The sequence below is a fragment of the Capsicum annuum genome, chromosome 8 (genome assembly GCF_002878395.1).
Source record: "Capsicum annuum cultivar UCD-10X-F1 chromosome 8, UCD10Xv1.1, whole genome shotgun sequence".
NCBI classification, from domain to species: Eukaryota; Viridiplantae; Streptophyta; class Magnoliopsida; order Solanales; family Solanaceae; genus Capsicum; species Capsicum annuum.
The window spans coordinates 94,329,465-94,346,444 of NC_061118.1; positions in this window are offsets into that span (position 1 = coordinate 94,329,465).

Here is a 16,980-nt window from a genome sequence, read left to right on the forward strand (position 1 = left end):
GGTCTTTTTTGGGTTGTAATGTAGCCTAAGGGACGGGTAGAAACTATTTGGAAATAGTGACTAACCTCTCTAAGCACTTTAATACACTAAATTATACATTTAAAATCAATCTCCAACAACCAAATTATACTTTTTTCATCCACCCATATCTTTTATTTTTTTTCCCATCTCTTTTAAGCATTTTCACAAACACATGGTAGGTGTATTGTTTATCCGGCAAGGTTCAATTTTTCTCATTTTCTACAATCATAGGAATATTTATAACACCATTTATATTACTCCCAACAACCACACATCAAATATAAACACCAATAACTATTACCTTGGGCATCAATTTTACCTTTTTGTTCTTCAATTTCTCAAACTCCTTACTAAAATAATTTTTTCATTAACGCACTTAGGAGCTTTTTGGATCAAATAATGGTCTATCAAATAAGGGAATTAGGCTATGGTCTATCAAATAAGGGAATTAGGCTACATATGAGGTTACAAAAGAAAAGGCTAAAGGCTCAATAAGGGTTAACTAGGATAATGCACCAAGGGTAGGACAAATAGAAGATATAAAACAAGGCTATCAAAAAAAATACCTAAATCATCTCCTGAACTCACACTCTTTATTTCACTTTGCACACACACCGGGCAATTTTTAGACATCACATGCAAAAAGGAATATACAAAAATTTTACTCACACATGGCATATGCTCAACTTAATAGGATCATCATAGACTCCCAACTAAATAATAGTACAAATTCTAATTTAAGCCAAAAAGTACAAGAGTCACAAAATGAGCCTAAGAGTCTCAAAAGTAGCAATTGACTTATTCCACACGCTTTTATCATTAAAACCTTGCATCATGTAATCAAAATACCACCAACAAGAATATCTTTACACAAAAAAATTTAAATTGAGCAAAAATTTAGGAATTTCCCCACCCCACACTTAAAAATCTACTTTGTTCCCAAAGTGAATATAAAAGCAGCTAGTAGCATCTTTTTTCATATAAATGAGATCTATGGGACCCCACACTTTATTTTTTTGATGCTCCTTAGCTCTTGTTTATGGTACTCAGACTTCTCATTAACCTATGACTCAAATAAAAATAAAAACTACATAAAATAAAAACCAAAAATAGAAAAGAAAACATACCTACTTAACTTGAGTTGCCTCCCAAGCAGTGCTTGATTTAGTGTTACGGTACGACTTAACAAACTCAACCATATTCCTTCACTTTTTCACTCACACTTGGTCTCTATCTTCTTATTTTCTTTAAACATATTGGGTAAGAATTTTCAAGAGCAATAGATTTTTCAACTTTATCTTTTTTAGGCTCATTAATTTCCATCATATCAGTCTTAGGCGATAGAAGCTTAGGCTGCTCAATCAGATAGTCCACAGAGGTCTTTGGTGGATTAACCACCCCACACTTTTCCCCTTTAATAACATTGATCATACATAAATCTTTATAGTGGGACATTATATTGGGTACTTAGTAAACATCATATATCACCTCTTTATCCTTTACCTTAATTTTGAACGTGCCTCCTCTAACATCAATCAATGTTCCCCCGATTGCTAAGAATAGATGCCCCAATATGATTGGTACCTATTCATCTGCCTTAAAATCAAGAATAATAAAGTCAGCAAGAATAATAAATTTACCAACCTTTATGAGGACATCCTCAATAATTCTTTATAGATATGCCATGAATCCGTCTGTGACCTACAAAACCACAGTGGTTGATCTAGTCTTTCCCAAGCCTAGTGTTTTAAAAAAAGATAGGGGCATCAAATTTATTCTCTCCCCTATGTAACTCAATGCGTAGACCACTTTACTCCAAATTTGGATAAGGAGAGTAAACTTCCCCAAATATCTCAATTTCTTAGGGATTTTCTGTGTTATTACAGCACTACACTCCTTAGTGAGTGTTATCACTCCTACTCCTATAATTTCACCTTATTAGCAACCACATCCCTCAAGTACTTAGTTTACTTGGGCATACCCTGCAAAATATCTAACAAAGTTAAGTTAATGTGAAGCCCTCTAAACGTATCAAAGAACTTCTTAAACATTGCATCCTTCTTCGCTTTCATGTGCTTTTGAGGAATGGGTAGTAACGGTACTTTCTTCTTTTCTGGTTCAGCAAAAACTATCTCTTTTAAGTACTCAAACTTTCTTGACTTATCAGCAACTTTTTCATAAACCTGCTGGGGTGTCAAATTTGTATCTACCTCCTTTGCTGCCTTAGGAGGTTCTTTTTGAAGATCTTTACTGCTCTTTAAGGTGACTGCCATAACCTGCTTTGGATTTTCTATATCTGCTGGCAAACCTTTTTGTGGACTAGTATTTAATGCTTGTTGTATCTACCCCACTTGAATCTCCAGGCTTCTATGAGCTTCATGTAAATTTTTCATGTCTACAGCCAATTGTGTCTGACTAGCTAGAAGCTGCTTCAAATTCTATTTCATGTTGCTATTTGACTGATTCACTTGTGCATATGGTTGCTGAATTTGTTGTTGTTGGGCATTTCACGACTGAGTTTGCCACTTTATACTATAGGTGTTACCAAAATTTATCCTTTGAGCATTACCTACATACATCATTGATTTTGGATTTGAAGCACACATAGCTGCTAAGTGACCACTATTACCGCACACTTTAAACCAGCCTTCAGCCTGTTGGATGGCTTGACTATGGCTGTAAGTTGTGGAGCTTACAATTTTAGGCTGTTGAACTGAGTGTTTATCATATTTTATATTTCTTCAACCTGAGTTGATAAGGCTGTGAATTGGTCCACCTCCAATACACTCGCAATTCTTTTTGTGGCACTTCTAGAATCTTAATGTCATTCGGGATTTCCTTATGCCATACAATTCAACAATGTGTACAGCTCATCATAAGTCAAATTCAATGCTTGACCACCTACGTCTGCATCTAGCAAAATCTTCGTATTGTGATCAAAAGCTTCTACAAAAGTATGAGCAAGTACCTCATTGGACTGTTAGTGGTGTGGTAAATCTCGAAGAAGGGCCTTGAAGTATTTCCAAGCATGATATAAATTTTCATCAGGCTTTTATTTGAAGCTCATTATCATACTACGAAGTCTCATAGTATTGCCTGATGGAAAGAATTTGATGAGGAACTTTTGGGCTAAGTCGTCCCATGATGTGATTGAATTGGTCGGCTCCGCATTGAACCACCTTTTAGCTTCCCCCAATAGTGAATGAGGAAAAAGTGCCAGCCTCACATAACCTGTTCTCACCCCCAGTTGGAATGAATGTATCAGTAAGCTCAATAAAAGTCTGCAAGTGGACTTATGGATCCTCATGTGAAAGCCCTGCAAACTGTTTAGTGCTAATGAGAAAATGCACCATGTTATGCTTTAACTCGAAATTTCCCCCAGAAGCCGGTCATTGAATTGGGGATGATAAGTTCATTGAAAATGGGACTGCCACTTCCCTCACTGTCCTGCAGGTTGCTTGTTCCTCAGGCATTAGAGCAGGGACTACTAGGTCTTTTTCTATTTACAAAAATTGAGGGAGACAGATTGCGAAGTGTTGTTCGGGTTCGGGTCTTGGTTTAACCAAATCCCTATCCCTTGCTAGCTTCCTAACCTTAAAACCTATTTCTTGCAATCAAAAAACCATGACCAAGTGTAAAAACACCAAATAAATTAAAAAGTAAAACTAAAATAAACAATTTCCAAATAACAAGTCCCCATCAACGGCGCCAAGAACTTGGAAGAGCCCAACCGCACACACAAGTGTACGCGGTCTTATCAAGTAGTAAAGTGGCCTTCAAGAAGCAAAGTATAGATCCCACAAAGACTTGATTCAGCAATGATTCAATTTTAGTTCACAAATTGGATTCAGTTGAAGCAAGCGTAATAAAAAAGAGAGTTTGTAATTTGAAAATTAAAGAAAAGTAAAAAATGTGAAAATTAAAGATCTTAAAACAATCAATAGGAGAAAACCCAGGGTTAAAGCACTTTGAACAATCATACTATATTATTGAATTTCATTTGTACCTTACTTATCTAGGTCGTTGATTCGTAGGGTTAATTGTATGATTATGGTTTCCCAACCTCTTATCCTTTACCTAAGTTGAACCTTACAACTACATCGTTGAGCGGGGATGTAATAGTCCACTTAAGTGTATTAAGCTATCATCCTACATTTGAATCAAGTTCGGATCCTAAGTACATCCCTGTACTAGGTTCTAAGTTCAATTTTTTATTTCATAAAAGAATAAGAACTCAAACTTTGTTTATTCCCATGTTCTATCTTCCTATTCCCTCTCCCGAGTTCACAAGATTGACAATAGATTTATTCTAAGCGGCATGTATCCTAAAATAGTTATACTGAGAAAAAACAAACAACCAATAATGATAACCAAATCAAATAAACTTAATTCAAAACAATAATACACATGTTCTTGGCTTTAACCCCGGAAACGGGTGTTTAGCCACGCATAGTCATAATCGTAATCACAAATTTGTAATAAACGACTAAAAACATGTATGAACTAAATTAAAACAATAAAAACCTAATTATGAAGTTATAGCAGCCCCATGATCTCCAAAATAAGTCTAAAGATATGTAAAAACGTGATATAACATGTATTTATAGTATAGGAGCAAGCCAATTCCGTGTTGGACAAGGAAATTATTAGTTATTGAGCCTGAGACTGGGTGGGGCATCGCCCAGGATATAGCTGTGCTCCAGGTGAGGGTGATCCCAGTCTAGAGAGCCGCTCCTAAAAAGGTTGTGCCCTATCTATATCCCTGCTCTAGGTGGGGCGGCGCCTCAATATCTCCCTAAGCCTCTAGAAGTTGCTCTCCGAATTTTGGTTAACTGCTGAGTCTCCCCTCTTTGTTCCTTGTCTCGTGGTGTCTTTCCCATGGATTTCAAGCATTTTTCAGATCAAAATATCTTCATATTCATCTCCCATAGCATACTACAAACTCACACTAACCGAATTAGGAGACAAACACAACACACTACATCCATAACGACGAATCAAAACAACAGCTAAGCTAGGCTAGTTTATGTTAATCTTCAACTTATTGTTCCTGTTGTAAACTCAATAAAATTGAAATTTCCACACTACCAAAAAGTTATTACACTCATAATTACTCATAAAAACCATTTGGAACACAATAAACACCATAGAATCCATCGGAATCAACTAGACAAGCACCTAGCTCAAGCTAGTAATGCTAGTCTTCCGGGTTGAACTCTAAATAGATCTCATAGGTACAAACTTGTTTGGACTTCACTTTGAACATTGTAAACATATGCTTTAACACTTATATGCACATTCATCTCATTATCAACCCATATATAACATGTATCATCCTCAAAACAAAGGCTAAAAAGGCTAGAATAGTGACGCTAAAATGCATAAATACACCCAACATCAGGATGTAATAGATGAAAACCCTTTAACGAACCATTGGTAATAGACAGCCAAACCCAAGAATCTCCAAATATCTGTTAGAGAGATGTGTCTGTGATATTTTCTCACTCCTTCGGTCTTTTGAGAGTTAACGCTAATGCCAACACTAGAAATAATATGACCAAGGAAAAATATTGATCTTATCCAAAACTCGCACTTAGTGAATTTGGCGAACAACTGATGGGCCCTATGAGTCTATAATACAATTTTGAGATGGTCTACATGATCATTTTCACTACAAGAATAGACAAGGATATGATCAATGAATACTATGACGAACATGTCCAAGTACTACTTGAACACCTTGTTCATCAAGTTCGTGAAAGTGGTTGGGGAATTTTTTAGTCCAAAAGACAACTAGAAATCTGAAGTAACGATACCGAGTTCTAAAAGTTGTCTTCAAAATGTCACATTCTATGACTCTAAGATGATAATAGTCGGATCTGAGGTCTATCTTAGAGAAATAACTGGCACCCTGAAGTTGGTCGAACAAGTCATCAATCCTAGGAATACATACTTATTCTTGATTGTGACTTTGTTCAACTGATGGTAATAAATGCACATTCTGAGAGAATTATCTTTCTTAGGCACGAAAAGAGCTGGAACGCCCCATGGAGAAACATTGGGTCTGATGAATCCCTTATCTAAGAGATCCTTCAATTGTTTTTTTAACTCTTTGAGCTCAGCTAAAGCCATTCTGTAGGGCGAAATAGAGATAGGCTAGGTATCTAGAAGGATATCTATTTCAAAGTCAATTTCCCTTTTGGGAGGAACTCCAGGAAGATCTTTAGGGGAAATATTTGGAAATTCCCATACTACTAAAACTAAACTGACACTTGGAGTCTTGGAACTAGAGTCTTTGATTCGAACAAGATGGTAAACACACCCCTTAGATATCATCTTTCTCACTCTAAGATATGAAATAATTTGACCCTTAAGCACTGAGATACTACTCCTCCATTCAATAACTGGTTCATTAGGAAACTTAAACTCAATGACTTTATTTCTGCAATCAGCTGAAGCACAACATGAGTAGAGCGAAACCATGCCAAGAATGACATCAAAATCACTTATCTCTAACTCTATGAGATCAATTGAGGTAACTCTCTAGGACACTATAATCGGGCAGTTCCTATATAACTGCCTGGCTATAATGGAGCTACCTACTGGAGTAGGCACTGAGAAAACTGCTAAAGATTTAGGGCCGACACCAAAATTGACAGCTATATAGGGGGTTACAAAAGAAAGTGAAGCTCTAGGGTCTAACAAAACATACACATGAAGATAAAAGACCTTTAACGTACCCATAACCACATTAGGAGAACTTTTCTGATCATGTCGGGACAAGAGTGCATATAGCCTATTCTAGCATTGTCCATTAGTTGCACTAGAAGCAGCACCCTACTGAGTCGGGCGATCGGCTTAAACTTGGGAACGATTGTGCTAACTATGTTGACCCACCTATGGGCATTCTCTGACTCTATGGCTTGGATTGCTACATCCAAACCATACATCACTACCAGCCTTGTACACACCCTAATGATTCCTAACATGCTTCCCACAGAGAGTACTAGTACAACCACTATTTATAATACCCTGGGACTTGAAGCCTGGTGCCCAATCTCGACTGTCATTTCAAAACTTTAGTACTAGCGCACTAGCTGAAGACGAAGCTGGTGATGAAAGTTTATGAAAAAACTAAGAACAATTACCATTTTCTGACCTTGGCTAAGAAATGTTAAAGCTACCTGTTTTGGCTCTTTTATTCTCTCTCTTTCTCCTTAAGCTTTTGTTCCTCAATCTAATAAGCATGAACCATGAGCCTATATAGGTCCATCTCCTTAATTAGCATAGCATTCCTACACTCTTTGACCATACTATCAGCTTCACCAAAAACAAATTACAAATTCTATACCTATTATCAACCACCATCGAAGGAGCATACCTCACCAAATTACTAAACTTAAGCGAGTATTCCTTCACACTCATATTACCTTGTTTCAAGTTAATGAACTCCAACACCTTAGCTTTCCTTAACTCTATTGGAAAGAACCTATCTACAAAAGTTGTAGAAAATTTCTCCTACTCTACAAGCCTTGTCTCAACACCTCTATCCTCGTTTCACTGCTTATACCAAGTATAAGCTACATCCTTTAACTGATATGCAACCAATTCTTTACTCTCACTCAAAGAAACACCGATAATATCAATCACTTTCTGAGCGATATTAAGAAACTCCTGCGGATCCTTCTCAAACTTGGATCCTAAAAATAAGGGAGGGTTCGTTCGAGCAAAGTCTTAAATCCTAGTTGGAGTTGTGTTGGTGATTGGATTGGCTGAGGAAATAGCCTGCTAAATATTCTGAGCAGCTACTAACTAAGCTAAAGTAGTGAAATCAGCTCTAAATTTGGCATGAGAGACATGCTCGTGTAGGGGATCTTCCTAAACCAGTGGAGGTGCGGGCTGATTTACATTTCTTCGTTTGTTGTTTTTTTTTAGAGGAATTGTCTGAAAATGAAGTGAAGTATGAGTTAGAAAGAAAGTTTAAATAGAGCTCATGCTCATTCACACGACATGAATACTAAAAGAAGGGAAATTTTTCCTAAAATGTCTTGCAGCCTCTTGTCCGTAAGTGTGGCGTGCTTCACACCCATGCACAAAACTCTACTTAACATGGATTTCAAACTCCCTAAGACACTTCAAAACCTTAGGCTCTGATACCAAGTCTTATCACAACCAGAGGCTACCCCCTAGTCACGACAACGGTGCTTACGATCATAAATGACCACAAGCTAACCCATGAGTATGTACCTGCTGTGAGCGCTTAATAAAATATGAACATAACACATATGCAGAAGATAAAATAAAAAGAGAATATAAATTTGAATGTTAAGATACTTAATCAATCACAAGTATGAAACATTTGATAAAAACTAAAAGTAACTAACTGACTATTTAAACGTCTGAAGGCCTTTAAATTGATTGAGGAGTTGATGGGACAGGCCCCAACTAACTCCAACTGAATAACTGAATAAAAATATGGAAATAGTTGAATAAACATAATAGGTCCTCGATATATGAGGACTCACTACTTATGCTGCTGCCGAAGCACTAAACTATCTAAATACGATCGAAAAACTGAGCATACGAACCTATTATATAAGATATCATAGCGCAAAGAAGAGTATGCGGTTAGTACTTAGAATGTACTAGTATATACGATAAGGATAGGCTGAAATGCATAGGGTACCTCGTATGCAAAATAAGGACTAACTGTATCGCATGAGATAACTAAACATAAATGCATGGAAACTGAAATATCTAAAAATGCAAGACCAAGCATATATATATATACACATTTCTAAAATAATCTGTAAACTGAAATATTGAAAATCTTATAATTGAATGACTGGTAATCTGTATGCTTTGGTCAAGCAAACCTGAACTGAATTCTGGACTGAATACTACAGTGAGACTATGGGAGGTATTATCTAACCGTTATGCCCCAATTTGAGCTAATCGAGGTCCAACCTATAACCCTAGTTGGAAGGGTGTCAGTACCATACCATGAGTACTAAAACCGGCTGTGTCGATCCACTAAATTGGTGTCCCAAAAGACTAAGGAGTCACCCTATACTGGTAAGATACTCATGTGATATGTGTCTACCCTAAAATGGTAGAAAAACATCTCAAACCTACTCTGGCTACATAGTTCTGTAACTCAGGGATTGCTATTAAGGGTTAAACCCTAAACTGGGTGGAATGCCCCCATATTTGGGTTTGCTCAGTGCTGAATCCTACTCCCAACTGAATGACTACTGGATTGAACTAGGCTTAACTATGCAAATAACTAATCATAACAACAAACTGAATGACAATGCTCATGGTTTATCTGAAATTATTTTGAAGATACTAAAATTATGAAAATAAACTAAGTATCGCATATTTATAACCCACCAGCACTGAATGGAAATAACAATAATGACATATAAAGCTTTAAAATCCATGGTTGGGGATCATTGCTCAAAAACCCAACATTTAGACATTTCATCAAACACATGAGAGTCATGAATTTAAGCATGGTAATGGGTAAAGCATGCAAGGCTAACATGATTATAATACTAAAACCATGAATTAGGGATTTCAATCTAAAGATTTCAATATTCAAAATATTTAATGGCTCATCCCATCAAAAACACAATTGTAAACGTAACTCAAAATCAAATTCAATAATAGTTTCATAGAGAAAATTCAACGTAAACATGTAAAAACTCATAATTTAAAACCAAAAAGGGATTCTTGGACTCCATGGGTGAAAGGAACCTATGGATGAATATCACACATACCTTAACCATAGAATTCATGACGATTCTGTGGATTTGAAACTTGAATTCCTCAATTTCTTGATAATGTGTTAGGGTTTGTTCTTGAAAAGGGGAGAGGATTTCTTGAGAGGATTTGTGATTAAAAGAGCAAATAATGCTATTTAGGGACCCAGATTTTGTGTTATGGACTTATTGGTTTAAGAGGAAAGACCCAACTAACCTTAAAATGCTGAAATTCAGAAGCTGTCCACGATGGAGGGTGCGGCGTAGGATCTAGAACACTGAAATAGAGGGCGCGGCATGGGCTCAAGAGCGCGGTCTAGAGGGGTGCTCTAGAGCGCGTGGCGCAGGCTAATCCTTGTGATGCTACTATTTTAGGCTTCCAAATATGCCCTTATGCTCATCCAAAATTCTGAAACTCACCCGAGATGTACTTTTAACATCCCCTATCGTGAATCAACTCAAAAATCAAAGTTTCGAGGTCGAGAAGACCAAAAATAAAATCATCGAAGTTCATGGGTCTTGGAAATAACTAAGCCCCCAATACTTAGAAAAATTTTCATGTTTTTTCAGACCCCCTTACATGAAACTAAGATCTAAAAAAATCTAATACTTTTATAGGGTATTACGCATAACAAAAACCATGGTTGTTCCTTCCCACTTCTATTCTCGAATGGGCATTCTTTGAAATGTTCCACCAGACTTCTAATGTTCATACTTGACCTATTGACAATTTTTTCACATATTCACAAAATCCATAATGTCACACTTCATTCTTCTCAACCAATATTGTTATCTTAAGTCTCTATATATTTTGGCTACACCTGAATTCATAGAGTATATAGAATTGTGAGCCTCCGCAAGAATATTAGGTTGTAAATCACCCACGTGAAGTATAAATGTGTGCCCTTAAATTCTCAACACTTTTTTTAATCAAGAATGGCCTCCCTTGACTTACCTTGCAACACCGTTTATCTAAGGTTGCTAAACTTCTTATCTTCAAACTTCCTTCTCTTAATCTTTTTGAAGAAATTATACTTAGCCTGCACATAGGGTAACCCTCCCCCTTTCTAGTCACTTGCAATCTCATAGAACCATTAGTAAGAGCGTAAGCCTCTCTAGATAATAGGTGCCTCAAGACCTCCAACCATGCCTAACTTTAAATGCTTACTGACTTTTGGCTTAATGCACCTGCAACCATATTGTCCTTTTTCGGATGATATAAGATTGAGATGTCATTGTCTTGATCAATTCCATAAATCTTCTCTATCTCAAGGTTAGGTCTCTTTGGGTAAACACATGCTACAAACCACTGTGGCCTTTGAGCACTTAAGACTTCACCCCATAAAGGTAATGTCTCCAAATCTTCAAAGCAACGTCTATGACTGCTAACTCCAAATCATGAAGGTGATATTTCTTCTCATAAGGCTTTAGCTGCCTCAAAACATAAGCAATCACATTTTGACCCTCTACTAAAACATCACATAAACCAGACCATGAAGCATTGCAATATATAATAAAATCCTTACATTCAATCACATTCTCATATCATACTCATTTATGAAATAAATGGTACGACCATGGCAATATCTGGAAATACTGGCAATACTTTTTTATGACAAAAAATGTGACATCTTATAAAACCCTCCCTGAGGGATGTGTTGGGGAGGAGATACGGATATACATATATAGAGAGAGAGATTATATATGGGTTGATGAACCCGCCATAGGCCCCATATCAGGAGGCTTACTTCCATGGGTGTATACGGAGGTTGTGCAACAACCTCGTGTATCATCATCATCATTGCCATATTATACATTGCACTTGATTTATTGCATTTATGTTGTGATTGAATTACCATATTGACATTTCATATGCCTATTTGCTCTATCTTTCGTTATTTGTACTTTTCATTCTTGTATATGCATGTTCTCTTATTTTTCTACTTGTATGGATTATGATGTAAATTTATATTCTACCTTGTCATATTGTTATAATATATATGATATATATAGCAGAAGTGTTAGTGCTAGTAGTATGGGATACTATTGTGGGATATTAAGTAATTGCAGGTGACGTGCCCTTTATGTGTATTTTTATGTTTTATTATCTACTTTGTTCAATCGGCCTATGATACCTACTAAGTACAAGTAGATTGTACTCATGCCTACTGCACCCTTTTGGTGTAAGTCCTAGTTTCAGTACACCTCACCTTGGTTGACTCGGGCAATATTTTGTTCTTTTAATGTAGTAGTTGACTTTGAGGTGTTTAGATTTATTCTACTACCTTTCTTATAGACTATATCTTTATTTTCATTTTAGAGACATAGTTTCTCTTATATTTGGAAATTTTATGTATTTTCTTTTGATTTGAGTTGTACTAGATACGTTCTTATACTGTTGACATCAAGTTTTGGCAGTTGTGGTTGTGCTGTTGATAATATTCTTTTTGCATTTATATAATTATATGGTTCAGCTTCATTCGAGAAACCTTATCCTAGGGGTATTTCTATCTTTTTCTCCTTTGTGTATTAATTTGGGTGATAGGCTTACTCATTAAGGTTTGTTGCAAAGATTGTCATCATGAACCTTTGATTTTGGGTCGTGACACCTAGTATATAGGGGTCTGGGATGAGTTATACACTTTTCCACACTAATTGGCGTATGAGATCCTATTTTAGTATTTATGACTGTATGTGTTAAAGCTTTATATTATGTTATTATTCTGATTTATTTACTTATCTATTCAATGATGTTAGAGCTATTATAGATTTGTCTATATCTTGACTTAGTTATGTTATCTTGCATTTTATCATACTTATATCATAATTTGGCTCATTCAGTCGATGATACCTACTGAGTACCTATTGTTTTGGTACTCATACTACACTTCTATACCTTTTTGGTGCAGATTCATGTACTAGTTATCGTCATTGATCATTGATTGCGTTGTGTTGATTTTTCTAAAGATAGGGTAAACTCTTAGAGTTTGAGTCACCTATTTCCTTCTATCATTCATATTCAATCTTTAGTTATTGAGATAGATAGTGTTGACTATTCTAAGTCTTTGAGTTGTATTATTGTTAGATGCTCTTATACAAGCTCTAATAGGTCCCGGGATGGTACTTATATTGACTGTTTTATCTACTTAGAGCTCTTTTCTTATTTGTAAAAATTGTTCTTTTCTATCTATGATTGGGCATTCTCCACCAAGTTAGTCAATTGAGTTTAGCTCTGGGTTATAGTTTAGCTTACCTACTGGCAGGATAGAGTGGGATCCATCATGAATTATAAATTAGGACATGACAAATTGGTATCATCAAACCTTGGTTTCACAGGTATTATTGGTAAATAGCAATTGTCTACTAGAGTCTTGTGGATCAGAGAAATAACATCTGTTTCCTATCTTTCAGAGGATATGGGACATTATTAGGAGTTCATCACTTCTTTTACTCACTTTGTTCTAAGAGTTTGAGTTGGTTTGTTGAAGTATTTCCTTGACTTTACACTTTTACAGAAGGACAGGACACGTGTTGCAGCTACAAAATATGAGGGTCCCAAGATCGAGCCTAGTGATCTTACTCCTATTAGTCAATAACCTAGAGGTCATGGACAGCCATGTGATGTGTCCCCAGCTAGGGTCCAAGATAGGACACCTTCTCTAGGTCCTATTCCCGCTCTTGAGCTGGAGATTCTTTTGCCCCATCTAGTGGTGGCCCAGGGACCAGCCTAGGATCCACTAGGTTTTATTTCTTTTTCAGTGCTCAAAGATGTGTTGGTTTAGCTTTTGGGGTTAGTTTGTGGTGTGTTATCTGATGGTGCACAATATACAGATCAAAGTGGTACTGAGGTGGGGGAGCAGCCTATAGCTGCGAATCCTAGAGTTTAGGTCCCTCCTGGGCTGGTAGTTGCTTAGCCAGTAGTTTCTCAGTCAGTGGTTGCTTATCTTACAATATCTATTGAGGAGTAGAATATATTGGGAAAATTTTTGAGATTGGCTCCGTCTAGGTTATCCGGTGCACCAGGTGAGGATGTGTATGAGTGCCTGATTTCTTTTGAGGACAGGCTCCATAATTTGGGCCTTTTTAAGACTCGTGATTTTGATTATACCACAATTCAGTTGTACTTGGCTACTCAACATTGGTGGAGAGGTTTTATGGATTCTAGACTAGCTGGATCTTCTTTATTGACATAGACTCAATTCTCCATGAAGCTCTTATAGAATTATATACCTTGCAACCATAAGGATAATCTAAGAGATCAATTTGTAAGGTTGGAGCATGGCTCAGTGATAGTTGTTGAGTATAAGACTTATTTTGGTAACTTATCTAGACATGCTACTTCTTTTATGGACACTGAGAATGAGAGAGTTTTTTGCTTTGTTAGAGGGTTGAGACTCCTCATTTATATGTCTACTTAGAGTTTAGTTGTTATGGGTATGTTCATTTTTTGAAGTTTTGAATCACACTCAGGTGGTGGAGGAGATACATGGTGAGTCCTCAGTGGGCAACGATAAGTGGCCTAAATATCAAGGCAGTTTCAATGTGATCCATAGTAGTTCCTAGCTTTTGGGTAGCAGTTATCATGGTGGGTATTCTCTATGTCTATCCAATCAGACTCAGAGTCAGCCTAGTCAACCTATTAAGGCAGTGCCTCAGATTACTGATGGAGGTTAGTCTAGCACCAGTGACTGCCTTGGTTAGGGTGGCAGACATTCTTTGAAGGGTTCATTTTTTGGTCATTCTATTTATAGTGGTTATTATGGGCTAGTCATATCTTTTGGTTATGGTTTGGCTAAGGGAAGTTGTTATCATTATGGATCTTTTGATTAATATTCTCGAGAGTGCCCTAGTCATGGGGCAACTATTATTTTAGCTCAGGGTGTTTCCCCTATTAGATCAATTCATGTGGTTTTCATGGTCTCAGGGCTGGTTCCTGAGGTACTCAGGGAGGTTCTCAGTTCGCAGGATAGGAGGTCAGTCAGGTGCCCAGCCTGGTTGGCCATCGTGGTCAATTGTATGTAGTACCTCCAAGGTATGATATTGAGACTTTGGATGCTATTTTTATAGGTACGATTTTGGTGTACCGTCAGTCATCCCGTGATTTATTTGATTTGAGATCCACTTATTCTTATATATCTACGCATTATGCACCACAGTTACAGTTGTCTTATGATTTATTATCTATGTTATTTCATGTATCTTCTCTCATTGGTGATTCTTTAGTAGTGGATCGAGTTCTTAAATCATGTGTTGTGATTATTTGCAATATTGATACTAATGTTGATCTTATTATTTATTATATGGTAGATTTTGATATGATTCTAGTCATGGACTACTTATCCCACTATCATGTGGTCATGGATTATTTTTCCAAGATCCTTGCCTTATCCATCCTCGATGTACCCTCAGTCGCATGGCTAGAATTGGTTAGACACTAGTCGATGGGGATTATTTATTATGTTAATTCTAGGAGGCTTATTTTTAGGGGTTGCGAGTCTTTTCGCGCTTATATTTGTGATACTAGTGTGAAGAGTCCATCGCTTGACTCTGTTCCTATAATTTGTGAGTTTTCTAATGTTTTCCCTACTGACCTGCCTGGTATTCTCCCTTTCTGTGATATTAAGTTTTCCATTAACCTCGATCTTGGCAGCTGACCTCTTTCTATGACCCCTTACCATATGGCTCTTGTCGAGCTTAAGGAGCTAAATTCTTAACTTTAAGATCTTTTTGGTAAGGGTTTTATTAGACTGAGTGTGTCCCCTTATGGAGCTTTTATATTGTTTGTAAAGAAGAAAGATAGCTCCATGTATATGTGTATTGATTATAGGCAGCTTAATAAGGTGATGGTGAAGAATTATTATCCTATGCCTTGTATTGATAATTTATTTGACCATTTTTAAGGAGAGACGGTGTTTTCTAAGGTTTATTTGAGATATGGTTACTATCAATTAAGGATTCAAGCTGAGAATATATCGAAGACAACTTTTAGGACCCATTATGGTCGTTGTGAGTTCCTTATGATGTCTTTTAGGTTGACTAATGCCCCATTCACATTCAATGATTTGATGAACCGAGTATTCAGGCCTTATTTGGATTCCTTTATTATTGTGGTCATCGATGACATCCTTGTGTATTCGAGAAATAGAGAGGAGCATGCACAACATTTGAGGATTGTGCTCCATACTTTGAGAGGTTTTGTGCTTTTCACCAAGTTCTCCAAGTGTGAGTTTTGGCTTGAGTCGCTAACATTCCTAGGCATGTGGTTTCTAAGGATGGTATTATGGTAGACCCAGCCAAAATTGAGGTAATTAGTGGTTGGGATAGACCTATATCTCTGACTGAGGTTTGTAGCTTTATTGGTTTGGTCGATTATTATAGGCAATTCATTGAGGGTTTTCCTACTATTTGATCTCCTATGACCAGATTGACTCAAAGGAGGTTCCTTTTTTATAGTCCAAGTAGTGTGAGTTGAGATTTAGAAAGGTTAAAGATTTTTTTACTTCGTCTTTTGTTTTTGCTCTTCCTGTTGAGGGTGAGGTATTCACTTTATTTTGTGATGCTTTTGATATTGGTCTGGGGTGTGTATAATGTAGTAGGGTCATGTTATTGCTTATGCTTCTAGACAACTTAAGATGCATGAGCCCAACTACCCTACTCATTATTTGTAGTTGGCAGCAATAGTTTTTGCCCGTAAGATTTGGAGGCATTATCTGTATGGTGTGCATTGTGAGATTTCAATGATCATTGCAGTCTTTAGCATCTTATGACCCATACGGACCTTGATGCTAGACAACATAAATGGATGGAGTTGCTTAAGGATTATGATATTTTGATCTTGTATCATCTGAGTAAAGCACCAACTTGATAGTTCGCCTTGATATTTTAGATCCTAGGTGGATTTTGGATAGTGTGGAGGCGAGGTCCTCACTATTTGAGCAAGTTCAAGATCATTAGTTTAAGGATAGTAAGATTCACTTCCTTCTTGATCAGGTGTTGAGTGGTGAGTTTGAAAGGAACATCATAGATTCTGAGAGTTTTTTGAGTTAATAGTTGCATTTGTATTCTGAGGATCGATGATTTGATTTAGTTGATTTTTTATGAGGTTCACAACTCTAGATATTCCATTCATCCCAGCATAGCCAAGATATATAGGGATTTAAGACAGCATTATTGGTGGAGTGGTATGAAGAGAGAT